General features: G+C 46.8%; 1 long non-coding RNA gene across 1 annotated transcript; it reads left to right on the forward strand.

Annotated features, from left to right (window-relative positions):
• The first annotated feature begins 2,154 nt into the window (after positions 1–2,154).
• On the forward strand, positions 2,155–27,216 carry LOC139237809 (uncharacterized). The gene is made up of 4 exons (XR_011588520.1): positions 2,155–2,402; positions 12,740–13,036; positions 25,048–25,133; positions 26,077–27,216. It is a non-coding gene; the product is annotated as an uncharacterized lncRNA (long non-coding RNA).
• The last annotated feature ends 469 nt before the right edge of the window (positions 27,217–27,685 follow it).

Consider the following 27,685-nt stretch of genomic DNA (forward strand, 5'->3'; position numbering starts at 1 on the left):
AACCGACTTCTCGCTTTATGATGGAATTTGATTGTTGTTGTCTCTGGGATTTTCCCGTTTTAAAAAAACCATTAATACAGGTGGGATAAATTGAATGTTACATTTTCTGAGTTGAAACTAAAAATCAGACAGGGAAGGATTCGGTGTCTCGGGATGATTACCTAGCTCTTTATCCGTTTTCAGGCAATACTAGTTCTCACCCAGGCTTATCTTGATTTGATCTGGGCGAGTGAAATATTTTGCCATTTCAGTAGAAAGGGCAGGGCTCGGTGAGAGTCACACAGTCTTCCTCCACGTCTGCCAGTGGCGATCGCCACATCTGAGATTTAAACAAGAACTCAGGACATTTGGAGACACTTCGCGTCGAAAGCCTGGGACATGAAAATGAGTACTTCTCCAAATGTATTAGAGAAATCAGAAAATAACTACAATATATCTGGTTTAACGTAATGCAACAATATTTACAATACAACATATTTTGCATAATATATGCAATGCAATAAATAATATATAAATACATTCATTTAAAGTTGACTCATTTAAAAATCTAATTTGTGCACAATTTATAATTTGATTTTAATCGAATTTTTAAAATAAAATACATTATAAATATGGATAAAATATAATGTGGCTACTGTGTAGCAATATATGCTAAATTAATACAGAACATATGTACTCTGTATAACATACAGTACAATATTTAAACAAAGTTTAATATATAATGTCATGTAAATAACGATAATGTACTGTGCAAGTGGGCATTTGACATAAAGTGCATGTTGCAATGTACAGTGTATGATAATACCGTGTAATAGTTCCTAACACATTGAATAACATGAATTCTTTTTCCGAAATAGTCACATGATTGCACTGGACTTTTATTATTAAAGTGGGTCTATACTCGGGATACCAGAAATTAGAGGTTATAAATGAGAAGGACAAAATAAACTTGTGACCTTTTCACCAGAGCAAGGGGAGATCGAATCAAAGTTTTGTTTAAAGTAGAAAGCATGTTGAAACGGGCAAGCAGTGAAAAGTTGAATTGGAAACAAACGGCGGGGTGTAGCAACAGAAGCAGATCACAAAGACCTTTATATCGCACACAGCGCTATTGCAGCATTGAATGCTTTGCACAAGTGGCTATTGAGGCAAGTGGATTAGAATTTAAACAAACATATAGAGAATGGGATTAAGAAACGCTTGGCCTCTTTCTGTGCTATTATTTTCTTGAGTCTATAACTGTTGGGTGATCGAATGTAATATTTTAAGCCCAATAATAAAAATATTTAAAATGATCACAAAAAACTTATATTTATCTGGGTGCATATGAAGTTTATTTTGGTCGGCATTTGAGCTTGCTGTTCTAATCTGTAAAAAAAATATATATATCGGCCAATGCTATTAACGTTTGCTGAACCGGATTGCTTTGAAACAGGCGGAAAAAGTCGGCTTTAAATTTTACTAATACAAAAGCAACTTACTAATGGCACTAGCAATCTGAAATTTAAAGAAATGCTGGAAATGGTCAGCAGTATTGAGTGCAATGCATAATATATAAATGATACATTTATTTAAAGTTGAAAATTGAAAATGCTGGAATACAATAGATAATATATATAAATTTTACATTTATTTAAAATTGAAAATGCTGGAAATAGTCAGCAGTATTCAATGCAATACATAATATATAAGTGGCACATTTATTTAAAGTTGAAAGTTCTGGAATGCAATAGATAATATATAATTCATACATTTATTTAAAGTTGATATATTTAAGTTGGAAAATGCTGGATATACTCAGTACTTCTACCATTTTCTGCTTTTATTTTAAATTGGATAAGACTGGTACAAAATATTGACGAGCAAATTCAGCCAAAAAACGAAAAGAAATCATTTATTGAAAACGATCACACCTAGAATATTCAGAGAAACATGACTTCACTCTGGAGCTGGCAGTTGTTAAAAAACAACCTCGGGAACACGTCTGGGATTATTATTATAATAATTCGCGATTTATCCGAGAGATAGAGGCGGAACGGATGCGAACGAACCATTTAGTCGCCCAATACCAATAACAAGTGTGGGGATTTATTCGAACGAACGACATCTCGGAGTTCCCCCAAAGTCTGACTGTGTTTGTTTCCTTGGCAGAACTCTCGCCCGCTCCCACCTTCCCCAGAAAGCTCTATCCACCGAGTCCTTTTATTACCAGTGAGGAACGTGAAATAATCTTAACTCCCATTAATGGAGGGTGGGGGGAGAAAAAAAGAATCAAACCATCCTATCAGTCACTCAATGTCTCCCTCCTGCAACTTTATTGTGCTAAATAATAAACTTTTTTAATAGTTTTGAGGTTTGTGAAAAGTTAGAACTGAGAATCGTCCAGTTGGATAAAGTGGCAGGTAATTCTGAACACGATTTCCATAATCAAAATATTTTGATGTTCCTCTCTAACCTTTTCTTGATTCCAGATTTTATTTCGCTCTAGAGGTTGTTTACCACCTAAAACTGTGAGTACAAAACAGTTTAATTTATTTTCTCCTCCACCCCCCTGTTTACACTGTCCTACACATTATTGAAATGTTACATTCCTGGCGTGTTTTTCATAACTTAAAGTCTACAGCTGGGGCTGGAGTGTCTTAGTTTATGTCGAGTACAAAAAAAATGTCAGCACTGTCTACGGGATATCTGGGGGAGTTGCATTATTGGCCTGTGTTGCTGGATCCTGACTTTCAGTGGGCTTGAAATGCCAAGGACGATGACGCGAACCACGCTATAAATCTTTTGCCAATTTGCTCAAATTCTTCCTCGGGATCTTGCTCCATATTTCAGCATTAAGAAGCTGTGTAGGTCTATACGAGTATTAGGGCAAAAGGAGCCGGTTCTGGTACCCGCAAATTGCTTTGCGGGGGTGTCAGATCCCAGTTATACTGCTGTTCCTGCATCCGTCAAAGAACTTGCATTTGTATAACCCCTGTCACGACTTCACGACGTCTCAAAATGCTTTACAACAATTTAGTGCTTTTTGATGCAGGAAACACGGCAGCTAAATTAAACATAGAAAATAGGTGCAGGAGTAGGCCATTCGGCCCTTCTAGCCTGCACTGCCATTCAATGAGTTCATGGCTGAACATGCAACTTCAGTACCCCATTCCTGCTTTCTCGCCATACCCATTGATCCCCCTAGTAGTAAGGACTTCATCAAACTCCTTCTTGAATATATTTAGTGAATTAGCCTCAACAACTTTCTGTAGTAGAGAATTCCACAGGTTCACCACTCTCTGGGTGAAGAAGTTTCTCCTCATCTCAGTCCTAAATGGCTTACCCCTTATTCTTAGACTGTGACCCCTGGTTCTGGACTTCCCCAACATTGGGAACATTCTTCCTGCATCTAACCTGTCTGAACCCATCAGAATTTTTAACGTTTTGATGAGGTCCCCTTTCATTCTTCTGAACTCCAGTGAATACAAGCCCAGTTGATCCAAACACGACACGATGGGCCGAATGGCCTCCTTCTGTGCTGTAAATGTCTATGAAGCAGTAATGAGATAATGACCAGATAATCTGTTTTATTAATAAAGAAAAAAACTTGCATTTATATAGCACCTTTCAGGACCACTGGACGTCCCAAAGCGCTTTATAGCCAATGCAGTACTTTTTGGAGTGTCGTCACTGTGATGTAGGAAATGTGGCAGCCAACCTGTGCACAGCAAGCTCCCAAAAACACCAATGTGATAATGACCAGATAATCTGTTTTTTTAGTGATGTCGGTTGAGGGATAACTATTGGCCAGGACACCGGGGATAATTCCCCTGCTCGTCTTCGAAATAATGCCATAGGGTCTTTTACATCCACCTGAGAGGGCAGACCGGCGCCTCAGTTTAACGTCTCATCCGAAAGACGGCACCTCCGACAGAGCGGCGCTCCCTCAGCACTGCACTGGGAGCGTCAGCCTGGATTTATGTGCTCAAGTCCCTGGAGTGAGACGTGAACCGAAAGTCTTAGGGAATTTCAACCCAGCTGCCTGCTGTGTGAAGCTGACTCAGAGACGACATGAAAGAAGGCAGTACAGAAAAGTGGATAACTATCATGTTGCTGTAGTGGGGGTGTTCTACTGAGGTTGAAATTGAATCATCTTATTGTAGCAGAGCAGAGGGATTTTAAAATTCTCAACCTTTTTTTACAAATCCCTCTATGGCCTCGTCCCTCGCCGCCCCTCCCTATCTCTGTAATCTTCTCCAGCCCCACAACCCCCCCCAAGATATCTGCGCTCCTCCAATTCTGGCCTGATTTTGCATCCTGATTTTTTTCCGCTCCTCTATTGGCGGCCGTGCCTTCTGTTGCCTGGGCCCCAAGCTCTGGAACTCCAAGCCTAAACCTCTCCGCCTCTCTTTCCTCCTTTAAGGCACTCCGTAAAACCTACCTCTTTGACCAAGCTTTTGGTCACCTGTCCTAATATATTCTTATGTGGCTAGGTGTCAAACATCCGTAAGACAAAGGTCCTCCACCAGCCTGTCCTCGCCGCACAGCACTGCTCCCCAGTCATCGAGATCTACGGTGCGGCCCTGGACACCGAGGATCATTTCCCATCTCGGGAGCCTCTTATCAATAAAAGCAGACATTGATGCGGAGATTCAACACCGCCTCCAATGCGCCAGTGCAGCCTTCGCCCGCCTGAGGAAAAGAGTGTTCGAAGACCAGGCCCTCAAATCTACCACCAAGCTCATGGTCTACAGGGCTGTAGTAATACCCGCCCTCCTGTATGGCTCAGAGGCATGGACGATGTACAGAAGACACCTCAAGTCGCTGGAGATATATCACCAACGATGTCTCTACAAGATCCTACAAATCCCCTGGGAGGACAGGCGCACCAACATCAGTGTCCTTGTCCAGGCTAACATCCCCAGCATTGAAGCACTGACCACACTCGATCAGCTTCGCTGGGCAGGCCACATAGTTCGCATGCCAGACACGAGGCTCCCAAAGCAATTGCTCTACGCGGAGCTCCTTCACGGAAAACGAGCCAAAGGTGGGCAGCGGAAACATTACAAGGACAGCCTCCCTGATAAAGTGCGACATCCCCACCGACACCTGGAAGTCCCTGGCCCAAGACCGCCCTAAGTGGAGAAAGTGCATCTGGGAGGGCGCTGAGCACCTCGAGTCTCAACGTCGAGAGCATGCGGAAAACAAACGTAGACAGCGGAAAGAACATGCGGCAAACCAGTCCCACCCACCCGTACCCTCAGCGACTATCTGTCCCACCTGTGACAGGGACTGTGGTTCTCGTATTGGACTATTCAGCTACCTCAGGAGTGGAAGCAAGTCTTCCTCGATTCTGAGGGACTGCCTATGATGATGATGATGATTTCCTATCTCTGCTCTTTTAAATCAATGGGTAAAATCCTCCACTAATACAGCAGAGGGGTGTTTCAGGCAAATATATTGGGGGAAAATTGCGGTCGGAGGTTTCCTTCGTACGAACGCCTCCGACCCCCAAAAAATCTATGGAAGTACCTGGTGGTCCCGGAGGAACGGAGGATCCTGGTCGGAGGCTTAGATTCACTGTGCAGCACACGGGGAGATGACTTCCAGGTCTGTAAATACAAGCTGGAGTCACCTGGGCCTGGACCACCAATCAGTATGCAGTATTCTCATTGTCATCATCATAGGCAGTCCCTCGGAATCGAGGAAGACTTGCTTCCACTCTAAACATGAGTCCTTAGGTGGCTGAACAGTCCAATATGAGAACCACAGTCCCTGCCACAGGTGGGACAGATAGTCGTTGAGGGAAGGGGTGGGTGGGACAGGTTTGCCACGCGCTCTTTCCGCTGCCTGCGCTTGATTTCTGCATGCTCTCGGTGACGAGAGTCGAGGTGCTCAGCGCCCTCCCGGATGCACTTCCTCCACTTAATTCTCATTGATAAAAATGGGAACTCCGTTTGTACCAGCTCCCATTACTATCATAGAATCATAGAAATTTACAGCATGGAAGGAGGCCATTTCGACCCATCGTGTCCGCGCCGGTCGACCAAGAGCTAGCCAGCCTAATCCCACTTTCCAGCTCTTGGTCTGTAACCTTGTAGGTTACGGCACTGTAAATGCACATCCAAGTATTTTTTAAATGCGGTGAGGGTTTCTGCCTCTACCACCCTTTCAGGTCGTGTGTTCCAGACCCCCACCAGCCTCTGGGTGAAGACATTTCCCCTCATATCTCCTCTAAACCTCTCCCCCAATTACTTTAAATCTATGCCCTCTGGTTGTTGACCCCTCTGCCAAGGGAAACAGGTCCTTCCTATCCACTCTATCCAGGCCTCTCATAATTTTATACACCTCAATCAGGTCTCCCCTCAGCCTCCTCTGTTCCAAAGAAAACAGACCCAGCATCTCCAATCTTTCCTCATAGCCAAAATTCCCCAGTCCAGGCAACATTCTTGTAAATCTCCTCTGTTCCCTTTCAGTGCAATCACATATTTCCTGTAAAGCAGTGACCAGAATTGCGCGCAGTACTCCAGCTGTGGCCTAATCAGTGTTTTATACAGTTCAAGCATAACCTCCCTGCTCTTGTATTCCATGCCTCGACTAATAAAGACAAGTATTCCATATGCCTTCTTAACCACCTTATCCACCTGGCCTGCTACCCGCTAAAACACCGAAACACAGCATAATAATCAATAAAACACCTTTAATATTTAAAACTAATTGAAATTAAATGAAATTAAATGTTTTAGAAAAAATATATATTTTTTTGAATTTTATGTGTTAAAAACAAACTTCCGTTAATGGACAGAGTTTTAAATATAAAAATGAGCGTTTAAATTAAATTTTTCTATGCTTTAAAAGTGTTACTCTGATAAAAGTAAGCTATGCGCCTGCTTTTACCAGGCGTACAGTTTGAATGACATTCGCTGGCATGAGTTGGACAAAGAGCCCAATCTCTCCCGCGCGGATGTCCTTCTCCTGCGGGTGTGCAGGATCTGGATTGGGAAATCTTGACAGATCGGAAAAGCCAGTTTTTTGCACATGCGCATTGCGCCCTGAAAACCGGCTTTTGCGAGGCCTCGCCGTGTTCGTGCGCACTCCGTACGCACCTGGAGAGGCCGGGATTTTCGACCCATTAAGTGCTTGTATGATATTGTTCTCTGCCGTAGAATTAGAGGGAGCAGCGTACGGCGACATACCACTGCAGGGAGCAGCGCGTGCTGCTGCAGGAGGATGACGGCTACGAAGCCAGGTCGCTGATTGCTGCGCGGGCAGGCACAGCAGGAGGGGCGAAGGAACGGCAAGAGTCTGTCGAGGGAAGTGACCGGGGCCCAGGAGAGGTGTGAATCTGGGGCCCAGAAGCGGCGAGGGCCCAGGGGCAGCACGGGTCCAGCCCACACTGCGATATGTGTGCGCACTAGGTCCGTGCAGCAGAGCTGGTCTCCAGTCGTCCTGGTTAATCCTTGCCACTGGACCAAGACCTAGCTCTGTCAAGCCCGTGTGGTGGCTGGTGTGCAACGGCCACCCCACGTTAAAAAAATCCACGCACAGGCATCTTCCACCCTTCAAGATGTAGTTCGGGACCTGGAATATTAGGATTTTCATTGAAATATCTGTGAACTCATCCCTTTTTGGCAAGTCATCCTTGATACAAGGGACCGCCTATGGTGATGATGATGATGATGATGGTATATATAGACTCATACCATATAGAAGGGGGCATTCAACCATATTGTGCAGAAGTGTATGTACAGAACTAGTCAAGAACTAACCAACTTGTATTTATACAACAAAATTTGACACCGAGCCACATAGGAGATATTAAGGCAGCTGAAGCTTGGTCAAGGAGGCAGGTTTTAAGGAGCGTCTTGCAGGAGGAAAGAGAGGTAGGGAGACAGTGAGGTTTAGGGAGGGAATTCCAGAGCTTAGGGCCCAGGCAGCTGAATTTCCTGCACAGCAAGCTCCCACAAACAGCAATGCGATACTGATCACATGATCTGTTCTCCAGCACATGTTCTGGTCCGACACTCTGGGGAGGGAATGAGAGAGTGCTGCAACGTAAGATGCGCTGTTGAACCAAGGCCTCGCCTACTTTGTTCTCCTCGATCATAAGCTAGCAGCTTCGCGGCAGGTTGCTATCGTGATTGAGATATTAATTAGCTCTTTAAAAGGAAGGATCGCAGTGGACAATCACAAAAGAGTTTGGAATGTTGTGGATCTTGGGAGGGGGGGAATGTAAGGTTCACCTACAGGAGTGACTGGCGAAACAGAAACCGAACGAATATCGACAGCGGAAATACTGAAGATTGTGACCGCGGGTTAGTAAACTGGGGAAGTCCAGAACCAGGGGTCACAGTCTAAGGATAAGGGGTAAGCCATTTAGGACCGAGATGAGGAGAAACTTCTTCACTCAGAGAATTGTGAACCTGTGGAATTCTCTGCTGCAGAAAGTCGTTTTTGCCAGTTCGTTAGATATATTCAAGAGGGAGTTAGATATGGCCCTTACTAAAGGGATCAAGGGGTATGGCGAGAAAGCAGGAATGGGGTACTGAGGTTGAATGATTAGCCATGATCATATTGAATGGTGGTGCAGGCTAGAAGGGCCGAATGGCCTACTCCTGCACCTATTTTCCATGTTTCTATGTTTTCTATGCACCAAATAACTTCCCAAATCCTCAATTGCAGCTGGCCAAGATAAAGCAGAAATAGGATAGGATGGCTAAGTCAGAAAATTAGGGGTGTAATAATATAGAATGACATCCAGCACAGAAACAGGCTATTCGGCCCAACTGATCCACATCGGTGTTTATGCTCTACTCGAGCCTCCTTTCACCCATTCAGCATATCCCTCTATTCCTTTCTCCCTCATTTGTTTATCTAGCTTCCCCATAAATGCATCTTATGCTCTTCATAAGAACATAGGAAATAGGAGCAGGAGTCGGCCATTCGACCCCTCGAGCCTGCTCCGCCATTCAGTAAGAACACGGCTGATCTGATCTTGGCCTCAACTCCACTTCCCCGCCTGCTCCCCACAACCCTTGACTCCCTTATTCACCTCAACTACTGCATGTGGCAGCGAGTTCCACATTCTAACCACTCTCTGAGTAAAGGAGTTGCTCCTGAATTCACCATTAGGTTTATTAATGAATACCTTAATTCTTAAAGGTGTTTTTTTTCCCTCCCGGAAGCTTTTTAGGTGGAATGCCGTACAGTGGGGTTATACAGTACGCGCCTATTAATAGCGGGAAAGGGAGTGTATGACACACCTCAAGTTGTGTGTCAATGGTAAGGGTGAGCCCATTGCTCACGTGTAACAGAGTTCTGAGCGAGTTGTGAAGGTAATTTTCCCTATATAAATGGATATTTCAGACTTAGCCATTACGCATACTATTTATACTGCAAGGCTAGTCACAAGTCAGCCAGGGTTCCTCGCCCATGGAAACGTACCCTAACATGGGCCACCTGCCCTTAGGAAATGAGGTGAGAGTATTGAGAAGAAACAGACAGAGAAGTTTCCCATTTCTAAACAAACCATGGTAAGGCTGGAGTATGATGTCACCCAGTTATAAGGAAAGGGACCTGTTTAAGTTGGCGGTGGATTTGCGATGGGTATGAGGACGTGCTTTGCGTATACCCATCGCAAATTCCGCACTAAACTTGCGATCTGTCAAGTCGCGACTCGAACGATCATCCACACTGACATTGAAACCCGAAGTTGCTGCCGTGGAGAGGTGGGACACTCGCCCTCCCCCGGCCACCTAACGATTACGTACGGAACTTTTACAGCTGGTGCAAAAGGGCGCATAGGTTTGTCTCCACAGTGTAAGAGGCGACCCCAATTTTCAGCTGATGCTTTATTACAGTGTTGGAATGTTTGAAAATGCTTTTTTTTCCCCCAATTAGAAGACGTCCAGGAATGTATAAAGTTGTGTCCTGGCCAATATTTATCCCCCAGCCCCAGGGACTTGAGCACAAAAAGAAAATCTAGGCCGACACTCCCAGTGCAGTACTGAGGGAGTGCTACACTGTCGGAGGGGCAGTACTGAGGGAGTGCTGCACTGTCGGAGGTGCCGTCTTTCGGATGAGACGTTAAACCGAGGCCCCGTCTGCTCTCTCAGGTAGCTCAAGTCAGGAGGTGGGTCACTCACCACAGCATGCCCAGCCTCTGATCTACTCCTGTAGCCACAATATTTATGTGGCTGGTTCAGTTAAGTTTCTGGTCAATGGTGACCCCCCAGGATGTTGACAATGGGATTCGGTGATGGTAATGCCGTAAAAGATCCCATGGCCACTATTTCAAAGAAGAGCAAGGGGAGTTATCCTCGGTGTCCTGGAGCCAATATTTATCCCTTGATCAACATCGCAAAAACAGATTATCTGGTCATTGTCACATTGCTGTTTTTGGCATCTTGCTGTACCCAAATTGGCTGCTGCGTTTCCCACATTACAGCAGTGACTACACTCCAAAAAAAGTACTTCATTGGCTGTAAAGCGCTTTGGGACGTGGTCGTGAAAGGCGTTATATAAATGCAAGTTGGGGGAATGGGACTAGCAGAGAGCTGGTACGGGCTCGACAGGCCGAATGGCCTCCTACTGTGCTGCAATCATTCTGTGATTCTATTCTATGATTCTATGAAGTCTTCCTGTCTTGCTGAGTGCAAATCCACTGCTAAGATTGCCCACTTGACAACACTGACTACATCTCAGAATCATCATCATAGGCAGTCCCTCGAAATCAAGGAGGACACATCTCGGAATAATGAATTGGCTGCAAAACGCTTTGGGAGGTCCTGAGGACGTGTAAGGCGCTAGTTAAAGCCAGTCCTTCATTTGACGATTGAGTCATTGGGTGGATGCAGGAGCTGGAAGTTTTCAAAACTCAGTATTTTATTCCACTGATCAGCTTTGTTCCGCTGGGTGCAGGTGCCACGGTGGACACTGGAAACCAATAAGCTGTGTCTGGTTCGCACGTGACAAAACCCTCACTGTGCGGCTCGCCGCTAAATTAATCAGTGCAAGATTAGCGCTAACTAATAGTGGAAAATAACACACGCATAATAAGAGGAGCAAACCTAGAGAAAAACTTGATAGAAAACAAAAAATGCGAGAAATACTCAGCGGGTCGGGCAGCATCTGTGGAGAGAGAAACAGAGTTAACGTTTCAGGTCGGTGACCCTTCGTCAGAACCGGAAAAAGTTAGAGATTAACAGAATTTTAAGCAAGTGTAGGGACAGGGGAAAGAGGGCCGGGATAGGGGAGGAAAGAACAACAGGGAAGGTCTGTGATAGGACGGAAGGCAGGAGAGGTGTAGGGCAAGAATTTCCCCTCCGATCGCTGACGCCGGATCCTTGGCGGTACTCCGGCTGGTTGCGGTCTTTTTAACCGCCGGAATACCGCTGGTGCGCGCTCCTGTGGTTTTCGGGTCCTTGATGACAGCGGTTGGCGAAGCCGAGCGATGGCGGACTGGAGCGGGCGACGAGAATGGGAGAAAGCTCGCCGATCTCTTTACCTTTAGTCAGGGAAGCAGAGCCACTGCAGAAAAACGGCCGGGAAATCTTCTCTGCGCATGCGCAGTCATTCTCCCGAGATTTCGGGGTCAAGGGTGACCCTGCGCATGCGCAGAGAAGAGTAGCGCAGCACTGGACATCTTGAAGCCGCGGAGGTTGGTTGAGGAGCAGTGAGAGAGGAGCAGTGAGATGTTTTGAGGAGTACATTGATTATATTCAGTATATTTACAATTATATCATAAGATAAAATAACATAATTAATAATATATTTAATAATAATTATAATAATAATAGATCTTAAAATCTTAAATAATAATAATTAATTAATTAATTAATTAAATTCAACAATATATAAATGAATATCAACAAAATAGCGAATCAAGCCACAGAATTGGAGAGGGTGTTAGGTGGGAGGAAGAGGGCCACTCGTTTCTCGGAGGAAGCCCAGGAGTCATTGGTGGGCAAAGTGAAGGCCCGTTGGAATCAGTTAACACGGGCTGGGCGAGGGAGACCATCACCGTTTGTGTATCAGCGGTTACGGCGAGAGATCGCTGAGGCGGTGCCCTCCGTCGCGCCCGTGATGCGAGGTCCCGAACCAGCGCCGCAAACGGTGGAATGATGTCGTCGGGTCCGCAAGAGTAAGTGCTAACTTTTATCATGCATGGATGATTTACTCTTGAGAAGTGCCACGTTTTATTATAGCGTGGTGTCGTTTTTATTTCCCATCATCGATCTCATTGTGTTAGTCCTCTGTATTTTCATGTGTTCGTCACGCAACATTTGCGTGCTAACAAAACTTAAATCGTGCCCTTGTTGTTGAAAAGACTGGGGGAACGGTTAATTGGGGATGTGTACCTATATATTGTGTATGTATGTATGTATGTGTGTGTTCTGTATTAATAGCTGTTGTTGTATATGCTGACTATGGATGTACTCTATGGATGTAGTCACTGTGAGATTGTATGAGTTGGAGACTTGTTTGCCTGATGTACTATCAATAAGGCTCACACTGTGTACATACATGTTGGCACCACTAGAGGGTGCAACTGGTGGAGTCCGGGGGTTTCCTGTCCTGGTGGCAGGGTACCTGTATAAAAGGCTGCACACCATGCTTGCAGGGCACTCTGGAGTTTGGAATAAAGGACCAAGGTCACTACAGTTCAAGTACAACACACTGTGGAGTCATTCATAAGTACACTATAGACATAACAGCTGTCAAATTAGTTCACACATATTTTTTGTCCCCTTTGCAGAAAAAAACTAGCTGCCAATAGGGCGGAGCTACGCAAAACGGGCGATGGTCTGTTGAAGACTATTCCTCTGACGGACCTCGAGGAACGCGCTGCAGCCCTGACGGGAGCGTATGATCGCTCCCAGAGGGTAAGTCTGCATAATCCCTGTACTGTACTGCAGTCATGTAATTCAATCGTATGGCAATATAATGTAGAATGTAATGTAATGCTGGAAGAAATGTTGTTAGTTGTGACATGATTTATTGATTGATCACAATCTGCCACTTGGAAAGCAAACAGTTTGGGACTCAAGTTTTGGTATGTCATGTACTTTCTCTATACTTTGCTTATGATAGTTTCATGTAATGATTCTCGGTAAAAACTGTTTGTTCTCCACATAAGTTGTTGGATGCTGTTGTTGCTGTTTGTTGTTCATAATGTTTTTTTATGTACAAATTTTCATTCAGAACAATTATGTTATTTTATTACATTGTTAAAATTTAATACAAATTACAAGTTTTATATAAAATTTTATTCAACTAAACCATTGCGTCTCACTCACTTCTGGGAAGGGGTAAATATGTCCCATATGACAACTTTTAGGAAAGACAACTTTAAATGTGTGATTGCCGGTGTCCCTTGTAAACTCATATCTCATCATGGATGACCTAGACCCAACTGGCTGGGGTTTTATTGAGTCTTGTGAACATCACGTGACTGGCTAAGCCACTCACAATGCAGCAGCTCCACAAACCCGTGAACATGCTCACAGGTGTCTATGTTACACTTGTGCTGCCTGTTACAGTTGAATAGCCCCACGACCACACTGTCAAGCCACGTGAAGAATGGTTACTTGGATGAGGCCCCAGTGCGTGGATACAACGCCCCCCCACCCCGACCCTCGCGCCCCCCGGCCCCGCTACAGCCAGCGTCAGTAAAGAGGAGGGGGGGGGAGCAGGGGTAGAGAAAATTTCCAGCAAATAATTCAGGTTCCTCAATGAATAGTTTGATGGGACGGTGTAGGGGGAGCTTTACTCTGTATCTAACCCGTGCTGTACCTGCCCTGGTAGTGTTTGATGGGACAGTGTAGAGGGAGCGTTACTCTGTATCTAAACCGTGCTGTACCTGCCCTGGGAGTGTTTGATGGGACAGTGTAGAGGGAGCTTTACTCTGTATCTAACCTGCGCTGTACCTGCCCTGGGAGTGTTTGATGGGACAGTGTAGAGGGAGCTTTACTCTGTATCTAACCCGTGCTGTACCTGCCCTGGGAGTGTTTGATGGGACAGTGTAGAGGGAGCGTTACTCTGTATCTAAACCGTGCTGTACCTGCCCTGGGAGTGTTTGATGGGACAGTGTAGAGGGAGCTTTACTCTGTATCTAACCCGTGCTGTACCTGCCCTGGGAGTGTTTGATGGGACAGTGTAGAGGGAGCGTTACTCTGTATCTAAACCGTGCTGTACCTGCCCTGGGAGTGTTTGATGGGACAGTGTAGAGGGAGCTTTACTCTGTATCTAACCTGTGCTGTACCTGCCTGGGAGAATTTGATGGGATGGTGTAGAGGGAGCTTTACTCTGTATCTAACCCGTGCTGTACCTGCCCTGGGAGTGTTTGGGACAGTGTAGAGGGAGCTTTACTCTGTATCTAACCTGTGCTGTACCTGCCTGGGAGAATTTGATGGGATGGTGTAGAGGGAGCTTTACTCTGTATCTAACCCGTGCTGTACCTGCCCTGGGAGTGTTTGGGACAGTGTAGAGGGAGCTTTACCCTGTATCTAGCCCCATGCTGTACCTACCCTGGGAGTGTTTGATGGGACAGTGTAGGGGGAGCTTTACTCTGTATCTAACCTGTGCTGTACCTGCCTGGGAGTGTTTGATGGGATGGTACAGAGGGAGCTTTACTCTGTGTCTAACCAGCGCTGTACTTGCCTTGGGAGTGTTTGATAGGACAGCGTAGAGGGAGCTTTACTCTGTATCTGACCCCGTGCTGTACCTGCCCTGGGAATGTTTGATAGGACAGCGTAGAGGGAGCTTTACTCTGTATCTAACCCGTGCTGTACGTGCCTTGGGAGTGTTTGATGGGACAGTGTAGAGGGAGCTTTACTCTGTATCTAACCCGTGCTGTACTTGCCTTGGGAGCTTTACACGTATCTAAAATCTAAAATCATAGCAGGCCAGCAACACTTGCTCGATGGAATCTATGGAATCTCTTGTACCTTCATGATCTGAATGGAGTGAGCCTGAGCACAATGGTGGCCCTCTATGTCATGGTAGTCTGGGTGACAGCACCAGCATTGGTCAGGTCCCTGTACGTATGGGTTCCACTTCACTGCGTTTATATATATATATAAAAAAATCTTCTCTTCCCTCTGGCTCTTTGGAGAAGATGCCACAGCTGGAATGATCAGCCAGCCTGTTGTGATGGTGAAAAGTAATAATTTCTGCTCTGAATGAAGTTTGTATCCCAGCTGCCAATACTGAATCCTGCATAACCCACTGGGCAAGTCAGGTTAGTACTTTAAAAATGAGCAGATGTGATCAGAGTGATAAAGGGCGGTAGCGGGCCTTAAAAAAAACTTTTTGGTGGAAATTAGTGCCAGAGGGGAATTTTGGGCGATTTCTGGGCGATTTGCAGCAACACCGGCGGTAATCGTAGGCCAAAATTACCGCCGGTGATAATCGGAAGGTGAAACGGGCGGTAATTTACATTTTTGACCAAAACAGGTGGTAACTGGGCGTTTAATGAGTGATCCTAGGGGAAACTCTAGCCCGTCTGAAAGGGATGATGGTGCGAGGCAAAAGGAGATGGTAATGGGACAAGTTAAGAAGCTAAAGGTGAGTCTAGATAGGGTGTGAATGGAGATGGCAGAATCATCAACAGTTGCCATGGGAAAGAGAGAAAAGCACAGAAAAGAAGAGGAAAAGTAGGATTAGGAGGGGGTCTGAAATTGTTGAATTCGACGTTGAGTCCGGAAGGCTGTCAAATGCCTGATTGAAAGATGAACTGTTGTTCCTCGAGCTTAAACTGAGACTTGAGAGAGTGGTCTTACCTTGAAACATGATTCATTGAGGAAGCCATCAGGGTATCCTTAATGACGAGGCGAAATGCGTCACTGGATATTCTGTGTTATTTCCAACAGAGTGGTGCACAACGTAATAACTCACAGCATCGACGATCCCACGTCCCCCCGCGTAAGGGAAGGAGTCTTGACCACCTCACATTCTCTGCGCAGGGGTCTGCTTTGCCACCTCCGCGTATACAGATTGAGATCCACCTTTCCCACGGAAGCGATTTGTCTCGTGACAGAAAGGGATAGCTTCTAAACCTTACCCACGGCACAGCCAACAATATAGAGTGTCAGCCTGAGGCACTATTGCGATATTTCTATGACTGACTCACCGACGGGGTGCTGTGTGAGACACATGAAAAGTATTTGGCCTTTCATGAGCTCTATTCCTATGCAGTGATTCACTGCCCTGTAAGCAAGTGACTTGTACTCCCCATCTGGGTGAACTCTGCTGTATAAGGAGAACTTGCAATGTTGTGTAGCTTTGGGTGGTACAGAGTATTTGTTTTCTGGGTTCTTTGCTTAAGAATTCATAGCAACACATTTGCTATTAAGAACTCGTTGGTTTATTAGCAAAAGGTTTTACAATCACACTACACATTACCAGTGGGCAACATCAGGCCAACATCCCCAGCACTCGACCAGCTCCGTTGGGCGGGCCACGTTGTCTGCATGCCCGACACGAGACGCTCTACTCGGAACTCCTTCACGGCAGGCAAGCCCCAGTTGGGCAGAGGAAACATTTCAAGGGCACCCTCAAAGCCTCCTTGATAAAGTGCAACATCCCACCAACACCTGGGAGTCCCTGGCCAAAGACCACCCCAAGTGGGGGAAGAGCATCCGGGAGGGCGATGAGCACCTCGAGTCTCGTCGCCGAGAGCGTGCAGAAACCAAGCGCAGGCAGCGGAAGGAGCGTGCGGCAAACCAGTCCCACCCTCCCTCGCCTTCAACCACTGTCTGCCCCACCTGTGACAGAGACTATAATTCCCGTATTGGACTGTTTAGTCACATGAGAACTCACTTTTAGAGTGGAAGCAAGTCTTCCTCGATTTCGAGGGACTGTCTATGATGACATTACCAGTTCATCTGCCGGGCTCACAACCATCTGCCTCATCGTGGATCCCCTGAACCCAACTGGCTGGGGTTTTATTGAGTCTTGTGAACATCACGTGACTGGCTAAGCCACTCCCATATCAACAGCTCTACAACTATTTTAAATATAACTTGAAATCAAATGCCCCATTTTGTAAGGGCACCAAAACTCACAAATTAACAAGGGAACATTGAAGGGAACCGTGTCAAATGAAATTAAAATTCTGTTCCCTGTTGAAATGATGCACTCCAGTCCCTCCCGGGTCCACCTCACACAAAAGGCCGCGAGCGTACTGGTGGACACCGCGTGCTCCATCTCCAGGGACACCCTGGCACGTCAATGGCTCTACAAACCTGTGAGCATCCTCACAGGTGCGTACATTACAGGCTGGGGAAGGAGCAGAGGGTGGGAAAGGAAATGTTTTATTACTGGCTTGAAGCTACGAGTTAGCTACGAACTGAAAGCTGTGGATTTGAACTGGTCGTGGTGGAACCTCCATTAGCTGCCCTTGAAACTGTCCACGGGAACTCATGATTGGCAGCCTATCCAAGGAGGGGCTCGGGAGTATGCAAGTTCCTGATATGCAAGACTTGGATTTATATAGCACCTTTCACGACCAGCGGACATCTCACAATGAAATATTTTTGGAGTGTAGTCACTGTTGTAATGTAGGAAACGCGCCAGACAATTTTACACACAGCAAGCTCCCACAAACAGCAATGTGATAACAACCATACCATCTGTCTTTGTTATATTGACTGAGGGATAAATATCAGCCAGGGACACCAGGAAGAACTCCCCTGCTCGTCTTCAAAATAGTGCTTTGGGATCTTTTACGTCCACCTGAGAAGGCAGACGGGGCCTCAGTTTAACGTCTCATCCGAAAAACAGCACCTCTGACAGTGCAGCACTCCCTCAGCACTGCGCTGGAGCGTCAGCCTAGATTTTTCATGCTCGAGTTCCTGGAGTGGGACTCGAACCCACAACCTTCTACTTAGAGCCACAACTGATACTGGCAACCAATGGCATCAGCCAGTATGTTTTTAACTCTTTAACCACTGCAACGTTGCATACCCATCACATGTCAGGCCATTGGTGTTAGCTAAACCCGAACAGTTCACTTGGGTGTACTTGAGTTGCGAATTATTATCTTTTGCAGCAACATATAATTTTTACGTGTTTATCGTGGAGCGTTCTTTTTTTCTGGCTAGTCCACTGTCCAATGCTTAGAATCCAAGTCACTTAGTAAGCCACAGAAGTGCTGTTTGCCCAAGATTAGCTGCCCACACTCTCCCCAGAGGGTATCTGCCCAGAGGATGCAGGCACAGGTTGGCAAGGAGCCCAGCTTAGGGAGTCCAATTGTGTGTGCAGGGTACTGCTGACGTTTAACTAAAAGCAGGCAGCCTCCGACTGATTGTCTAGACAGGACCACCCAACCTGTCAGGGCCCCGTCATAAAGTACAAAGGGATGGAACACTTTGATCATACTTTTGGCAGGCAGGCACGACACCAAGTTCTCCCAGCGCAGTGATCGTGTAGCCAGGTGCAGAGTAAAGCTCTCGCTACTCTTGACCTACTTTCTCCGTTGAGGGACAACCCTCCCAATTCCGTCCCCGTGTCGGAGCCGTCCCTTTTTGTTCATCCCACCCAAAGTGGCGGCAGACAGCTGCAGGCTCCCATTGGAAATAACGGAAAATCCTGAGGGTCTTGGAGGGGTAAGGGTTTCCACGGCCGATCGTGTTTGTTCTTGGTGGGTCCGTAACACTGACCAGTATTATTTATCAAAATGAAATGGATTTTGGAAGGTTTCCTAGAGAGCACAACCTTGTAAAGAACTCCTTACATTTCATCAGCAGCTGAGGCCAGAGGTACTTAAGAACTTAAGAACGTAAGAAATAGGAGCAGGAGTCGGCCATTTGGCTCCTCGAGCCTGCTCCGCCATTCAATAAGATCATGGTTGATCATCGACCTCAACTCCACTTTTCCTTGTTTCCCCTAGAGTCCAAAAATCTATCTATCTCAGCCTTGAATATATTCAGGGACTCAGCATCCATAGCCCTCTGGGGCAGAGAATTCTAAAGTTTCACAACCTCTGAGTGAAGAAATTCCTCCTCATCTCTGTCTTAAAAGGCCGACCCCTTATCCTGAGACTGTGACCCCTAGTTCTTGGTTTATTAACAAAGGTTTAACAATCACACGACACATTACCAGTTCATCCACCAGGCTCACAACTGCATACCTCAACGTGGAGCCCCCGAACCCAACTGGCTGGGGTTTTATTGAGTCTTGTGAACATCACGTGACTGGCTAAGCCTCTCCCAACTCAACAGCTCTACAACTATTTTAAAGTTGAAACCATAATCAAGTGCCCCCCCTGATTAAAGGAGCACTAAGACCAACAGATTAAACTATTTAAACTTTGGATGTAAAACAAATCAAATTAAAATTTGGTTGCCGGGGGCGATGATGCACTCCAGTCCCTCCGGCGCCCATGTCTCGCGGAAGGCCGCGAGCGTACCAGTGGACACCGCGTGCTCCATCTCTAGGGAAACCTCAGCAGCCCTACAAACCGTGAAACTACTCACAGGTGTATACATTACACTGCCCTGGTCAAATTACTGTCAGTGAGGTGCCTCCTGAATCAAGAGGCTGTGACTTCAGTCTACTCTGGGAGCCAATCCAAAGCCTAGAACACGCAACCGGCTAAGTATGCAGCCCAATCGGAACACAGGATTTTTTTTTTTAATATTCATTCTTGGGCATCGCTGGCAAGGCTGACATTTATTTGTCTACTCCCCCTTGTGGCCCTGACTCTGATACAATGGAGTAGCTGATGCTGATTGAGGGGTAAATATCGGCCAGGGCACCGATGAAAACTCCCCAGCTCTTCAAAATAGTTCCATGGCATCTTTTATGTCCATCTGAGAGAGCAGACGGGGCCTTGATTTAACATTCCATTCGAAAGACGGCACCTCCGACAGTGCGGTGCTCCCTCAGCACTGCACTGGGTGTGTCAGCCTGGATTTTTGTGCTCGAGTCCCTGGAGTTAAATCTGGTGGCTATGTTATAGTCAGAGGCTCATAGAAGTGTTCCTCTCCCCCACCCGACTTTCTCCCCTTCACACTGGTATCGTGTTGTCAGCTTAGCGTGCCAGTGGCCTCTGAGCTAGTACTGAGGGAACGCCCGCTCGGATGAGACGTTAAACCGAGGTTATTATATATGCGGACTATAGTTATACTCTCTGTGTAGTCACTGTATAGTTGCATAAGATGGAGACTTGTCACCTGATATACTATCAATGTGGTTTACACTGTGTATATACTATGCTGGCACCACTAGAGGGTGTAACTGGTGGAGACCAGAGTTTCCTGCCCCTGTGGCAGAGGCTGTCCACCAGAGGGCACTGCGGTGGGAGACCTGGGGGGTCACCTGCGTAGGTGTGCAGGGCCCAGTATAAAAGGCTGCCCACCGTGCTTGTGCCTCACTCTGGAGTTACGAATAAAGGACCATGGTCACTACAGTTTGAGTACAACACATTGCCCCGTGGAGTCATTCATAAGTACATTACAGACATAACAGAGGTCCCGTCTGTTCCCTCAGGTGGACGTAAAAGATCCCATGGCACTATTTCGAAGAAGAGCAGGGGAGTTCTCGACAGTATCGTGGGCCAATATTTATCGCTCAACTAACATCACAAAAGCAGATTATCTAGCCATTATCACATTGCTGTTTGTGGGAGCTTGCTGTGTGGAAATTAGCTACCACGTTTCCCACATTACAACAGTGACTACACTTCAAAAAAAAAAGTATTTCAGTGGCTGTAAAGCGCTTTGGGACATCCAGTGGTCGTGAAAGTCGCTATAGAAATGCAAGTCTTGCTTTCTCACGGAAAGTCACCCCCTTTACTCTCGGCTGGGACTTCAACCCTTGCCCTCAGAGTGTCTACAAGCAGGTCACAACCGATGATTACTTTAGAAGTGCGGTAACAGACACTAGTCGCAGAAGAGCAGGCGACTTCTCCCGCTCTATTGGCCCACGTTCATCTCTCAACTATTGCTGTTTGTGGGATCTTGCTGTGCACATATGGGTCGCCATGCTGTTTGGAAGTCAACAGAGGCTGCACTTCGGGGGGAAAAAAAATAACTGGCTGTGAAGCGCGCTTGGGAGGGTCCTGGGGATATAAAAGGCGCTATACGAACGCAAGTCCGTCCTTTCTTTTGTTGAAAGTTGCACTCTAATCCTCCCCAGAAAGAGGATTTTGCGGACGGATTTTTGGATTCAGCACAGGGCAAAGGAAAGAAAGGACAACCACTTCTGTCTCGCATGTAACACGTAACATTCAGGCATTTCCTGCTGTTGAAATACTTAACCAAAAAATAAAAACACATGTAAACCAAAGGGGTAACGGCTGGAATCTAGCCATTGCCTTGGGAGACAAGTTCTATTTTTAACCACAAGCTGCTAAGTATCCAAGTATCCTCCTTCGTGCGTGAGGGTCCTGGACATGGCCCTCTCCGCAGTCATTGCCGGAGGGAAGATAGCACTGGTGATTGTGAGGGAGCAATTTTCGACTCCTTATTGTGTCTCATTAGGTGCAGTCGTTCTGGATGAGTCACTGGAATAGATTTTCCGCCAGTTTCCATTGCTGTCTGCTGTACACCCCCAGCCCCTTCACATCCTTTACCTTGTAACCCTTTCCTGCTCAGGTCTATCTCAATCCAACCGAGTCATCATTCCCCTCTCGGTGTCCTTGACAATGCTTATCCGCCATCCAGTGTCACTAACTCAGATTATCAGGTCATTATCACATAAGGTTAGATGCAGGAAGAACGTTGAGGCCAGTTCGTTAGATACATTCAAAAGGGAGTTAGATGTGGCTCTTACGGCTAAAGGGATCAAGGGGTATAGAGAGAAAGCAGGTATGGGGTACTGAAGTTGCATGAGCAGCCATGATCATATTGAATGGTGGTGCAGGCTCAAAGGGCCGAATGGCCTACTCCTGCACCTATTTTCTATGTTTCTATGTTTCTAAGCACACAAGAATTAGGAGCAGGAGTAGGCCATTTGGCCCCTCAAGCCTGCTCCGCCATTCAATGAGATCATGGCTGATCTTCTACCTCAACTCCACTTTCCTGCACTGAACCCATATCCCTTGATTCCCTTAATATCCAAAAATCTATCGATCTCTGCCTTGAATATACTCAACGACTGAGCCCCCACAGCTCTCTGGGGCAGAGAATTCCAAAGATTCACCACCCTCCGAGAGAAGAAATTTCTCCTCGTCTCAGTCCTAAACGGCCGACCCCTTATCCTGAGACTGTGACCCCTGGTTCTAGACTCCCCAGCCAGGGGGAAACATCCTCCCTGCATCTACCCTGTCAAGCCCTGTAAGAATTTTGTATCTTTGTGCGCAAATTGGCTGCCGCGTTTCCTACATGACAACAATGACTAAACTTCAGAAGCACTTCATTGGGCTGTAAAGTGCGTTGGGATGTCATGAGGTCGTGAAAGGCGCTATATAAATGCATGGCCTTCCCTTTTTCTATTTGGATTACCTTTCTTCACTTGTTCCTTCAGCAGGGTCTCAAAGAAACTAACATTGTCCATTCGAATCAATTCCATCTCTTCTGGGCTGTTTTTTCAAAACATAGCTAGTTCGGGGTTTTTGGAGTGTGTCTTAAGCTATGAGAAACTTGTTGGCTTGTGGTGCTGTTGCTGTGACTTTCAGTTCTGCGTGGAGGGGTTTCCTGTACGGGCTGCTCTTGCATGCTCTCCACATTGCCATCCTCACCTGCCGTCCGGACACGCCATGGCGCACCATCTTGCCGTCCGGAGGAGGCAGGGGTCCCCAATGGAGGGCCCTCGACGCGGGAGTCCTCCCTTTATTTATTGGGGACTTGGCCTGGAGAATGGTGCACAGCGCAGTTTTTAAGTCGGTTCATGGACTGCCTGGCCGCCTGCAATCTCTGCGGTCTGGAGGAGTCGGTGTTCCATATTTATGTTGAGTGTGTGAGGTTGCAGCCCCTCTTCCATTATCTGAAGGGGCTGCTCCTCAAATTCTGATTGCACTTCAGTCCCACGCTCCTGATCTTTGGGCACCCTGTGCGGAGGGGAGCGGGCAGGTCCGAGGGCCTCCTCGTAGGACTGCTCCTGGGCCTGGCCAAGGGGGTTATCAGCCGGTCCAGGCAGCGGGCGGTCGAGGGGATCGTTCAACCCGACTGCCCTGCCTCTCTTCCGCGGTTACATCCGAGCCTGGAGATGGAGCACGCGGTGTCCACCGGTACACTCGCGGCCTTCCGCGAGAGGTGGGCGCCGGAGGGACTGGAGTGCATCATCACCCCCGGCAACCAAATTTTAATTTGATCTGTTAGTGTCTAAAGTTTCATTTGTTTATTTGTCGGTATTAGCGCCCCCCCCCCCCCCCATTAACAAGGGGGCATTTGATTTATAGGCTTTACGAAATAGTTGTGGAGCTGTTGCACTGCGAGTGGCTGAGCCAGTCACGTGATGTTCACAAGACCCAATAAAACGCTGGTTAATTGAGTTCAGGTTCCCCACGATGAGATGGGCAGTTGTGAGCCTGGTGGATGAACTGGTCAGATTCCGTTTGATTGATAAACCTTTGCTGATAAACCACCTAGTTCTTTACAGCAAATGTGTAGCTGTGAACTCTTAAGCAAAGAAACCAAGACGCAAATATACTACAGTACCCTATACAGCTTTTCCATTACTGTCCTGTGCAGGCTAACATACTGTTCGGGACACTGGGAATAACTACACTGCTCTTCTTCGAATTAGTGCCCTGAGATCTGTTACACTTTAACAGCATGATGATGTCTCATTAGTAGGAAGAACAACAATGCGTATTTATATTGCACCTCTAACGTAGTAAAACGTCCCAAGGTGCTTCACAACAGTGTTTATAAGACAAAAAAATAAGTTTGACACAAGCCACATGAGAAGAAATTATTGGCAGATGACCAAAAGCTTGGTCAAAGAGGTAGGTTTTAAGGAGCGTCTTAAAGGAGGAAAGAGAGGTAGAGAGGCGGAGAGGTTTAGGGAGGGAGTTCCAGAGCTTGGGGCCCAGGCAACAGAAGGCACGGCCACCGATGGTTGAGTGATTATAATCAGGGATGCTCAAGAGGGCAGGATTTGAGGAGCACAGACATCTCGAGGGGGATTGTGGGGCTGGAGGAGATTACAGTGATAGGGAGGGGCGAGGGCCATGGAGGGATTTGTAAACAAGGATGAGAATTTTGAAATCGAGGCGTTGCTGACATAAGACTGGATCGACTAGGCTTATACTCACTGGAATTTAGAAGAATGAGAGGGGATCTCATAGAAACATATAAAATTCTGACGGGACTGGACAGGTTAGATGCAGGAAGAATATTCCCGATGTTGGGGAAGTCCAGAACCAGGGGTCACAGTCTCAGGATAAGGGGTAAGCCATATAGGACCGAGATGAGAAGAAACTTCTTCACCCAGAGAGTGGTGAACCTGTGGAATTCTCTAGCACAGAAAGTTGTGGAGTCCAGTTCATTGGCTATATTCAAGAGGGAGTTAGATGTGGCCCTTATGGCTAAGGAGATCTGGGGGTATGGAGAGAAAGCGGGAATGGGGTACTGAAGTTGCATGATCAGCCATGATCATATTGAATGGTGGTGCAGGCTCGAAGGGCCAAATGGCCTACTCCAGCACCTATTTTCTATGTTTCTATATTTCTATGTTAACCGGGAGCCAATGTATGACAGCGAGCACAGGGGTGATGGGTGAGCGGGACTTGGTGCGAGTAAGGACATGGGCAGCCGAGTTTTGGGTCACCTGGAGTTTACGTAGAGTATAAACGTAAGAGGCCAGCCAGCAGTGCATTGGAATAGTCAAGTCTGGAGGCAACAAAGGCACGGATGAGGGTTTCAGCAGCAGATGAGCTGAGATGGGGCGGAAGTGGGTGATGTTACGGAGGTGGAACTAGCCGGTTTTAGTTTTGTGGCCGGAAACTCATTTCAGGGTTGAACAAGACACCTAGTCATATTTGAAGAGTCACGATGTTGGCATTTAAGGAGAGTCTTAGCTGTATCCTTGCTCTCGTGCCAATCTGATAAAAACGAATGCTGGTAAAATCCTTGCTTAAAAACAAATCTTGATACGTTCCCAATGTGTTTCTTTCAGAAGGCCCATTAATACTTTGAGACAAGTAAAGGAACAGCTTCATGGTTGGGTCAGAATGACTTGAATTCATGATTGCTATTTACACGGTAAGTTATTGTGGGGATAAATTTGCTGTCGAGTCGTTTTTGAAGCTTTAATGATCATTTAACTGGGTTACGTGGCTCTGTGACAGAGCCAGGTGGGGCTGGATTTCGTCAATCAGTTCTCAAATGGTAGACAAAGCCATTCAGATTCTCAACATTGCTGTCGACCCTCTTAATCCCCCCCCCCTTCCCGCACCCTCACTGTGTGGAAATCAAGCCCATCCTTCCTGGGCGCTTCATAGTATCAGACAGCATGGAAGGAGGCCATTGGGCCCATCATGCCCGTGCCTGCTCTTCCTCCGAGCTCTCCAGTTAGTCCCACTCACCTGTCGTTTGCTCATAACCCTGCAAATCTTTCCTGTTCAAGTGTGTGTCCAATACCCTTTTGAAGGTCACTATTGAATCTTATTCCACCGTCCTTTCAAGCAGCGCATTCCAGATCGCAACAACTCGCTGCGTTTAACAAATATATCTCATCGACCACGCCCACCCCCCACCCCGAGCCCCCAACTCAGACTTCCTATCTTGCCTACAATCTGGAGGCATTTTGAACTCAAGGGGCCTGAACTCGGTCAAAGCCAAGACCCGCCCAAGTGCCGCCGAGAGACCGGTCGGTACTTTGCCAGGAAGATTCCTCCGAAAAACGGGGCCGTACCGTCCCTAGCGGCAAAATAACGGCTTATGCCGTCAATCTGGGCGGCAGAGGGCGGGAGCTCCCAATCTCGGCGGCAAATGTGATTCCTCGCCAAAGTGCCGCCGAGGATTGAGTCGGGCCCAGGGAGGAGGGGGATTGGGGGGGCGGCGAACGGGGTGGGGGGGGAGGGGGGAGGGGGAAGACCTAAAAATAAAATCTTAAAACAAAACACTGGAATAGCTTCAGGGGAACCCCATATAGATGAATTGCTGGAATCTTTTTTTAAAGATGTTCATTCACCATTTGTTGCAGATCTTCATACTCACCGTCGGGGTCAGACCTGCCTCCACACAGCGGTCCTTCCCCCTGCTGCCGCTGGCTCCTGCCCGCACCAATGTGGCAGCTTGGCGGGCAGGGGGTCACTTACGTGACTTGGCCGTCAGCGGGCGGTTCCTGGCGGTACTCCCCTCCCGCCGGCGGGAGACCTCGAGGAATCTGTCACCGAGGGGAGAGCGCCGAAAAGACTTGGCGGCAGCCGGCGGCAATGGGTTGGGCCCAAGGACATTACCTAACCGTGACATAGAGTCATAGAAACATACAGCACAGAAGGAGGCCATTTGGCCCGTCGTACCTGGGCCGGACTTGCCTCTTCAGCCCTTGGTGCTAGCTTCCTCCGTGGTCGCTGGTTCTGCACCCTTGGGCAGCAGAAAGTGGCAGATGGAGTTTGCATCTGGCTCAACTAATTGTCAGATTTTCTGCACAGCAGGCAGCCCCAAGATTTTTTGCCTTCTGTAATGTATAAGAACAAAAGAAATAGGAGGGGGAGGGGCCCAATTGGCCCCTCGAGCCTGCTCCACCATTCAATACGATCATTGCTGATCTGATCATGGGCTCAGCTCTACGTCCCCGCCCGCTCCCCATAACCCTTTGCTCCCTTATCGCTCAAAATTCTGTCTATCTCCGCCTTAAATATATTCAATGATCCAACCTCCACAGCTCTCTTGGACAGAGAATTCCACAGAATTACAACCCTCTGAGAGAAGAAATTTCTCCTCATCTCAGTTTTAAATGGGCGGCCCCTTATTCTGAGACAATGTCCCCTAGTTTTAATTTCCCCAATGAGTGGAAACATCCTCTCTGCATCCATCTTGTCGAGCCCCCTCATTATCTTATAAATTTCAGTAAGATCACCTCTCACTCTTCTGAACTCCATTGTGTACAGGACCAACTTACTCAACCTATCCTCATAAGTCAACCCCCTCACAGGGGGTATGCTGACAGGTTTGTGGGGCCATTGAGTTGTGAGTGGCTGAGCCAGTCAAGTGATGTTCACAAGACTCAATAAAACCCCGGCCAGTTGAGTTCGGGAGATCCACGATGAGACAGGTGGATGAACTGATAATGTGTGGTGTGATTGTTAAACCTTTTGCTAATAAACCAACTAGTTCTTAACGGCAATGTGTTGCTATGAATTCTTAAGCAAAGAAACCCATGAAGCAAATACATTACACCTTCCTTATTGTGAATATCAGAAATCTTGAAGGGTGATAAATATTCTCTGAGTAAACACACACTGACATATATATATAGTAAATAATTGTACTTGAATTTATTTGGCAGTTATCACATTGCAATACCTTAAATTGCTTCATATATAATGACATTCTGTTGAAGCCCAGTAGTTTTTGTTGTGCCAGCAATATTTCAATCTGATGCAATGTTTCATGTCCTTTGGTTGCCAAGCCTTAACTAAATCTACTTGTATTTATATAACACATTTAGCGTAGGAAAATGTCCCAAGGCGCTTTACGGCCACGCAGTTAGACATAAATTAACCCCGAGCATAAGAAGGAGATATCCACCTGCACCTCCCCAACCTGCGACCTCTACTATCTAGAAGGACAAGGGCAGCAGGCGCATG

The sequence above is a fragment of the Pristiophorus japonicus genome, chromosome 24 (genome assembly GCF_044704955.1).
Source record: "Pristiophorus japonicus isolate sPriJap1 chromosome 24, sPriJap1.hap1, whole genome shotgun sequence".
Taxonomy (NCBI): domain Eukaryota; kingdom Metazoa; phylum Chordata; class Chondrichthyes; family Pristiophoridae; genus Pristiophorus; species Pristiophorus japonicus.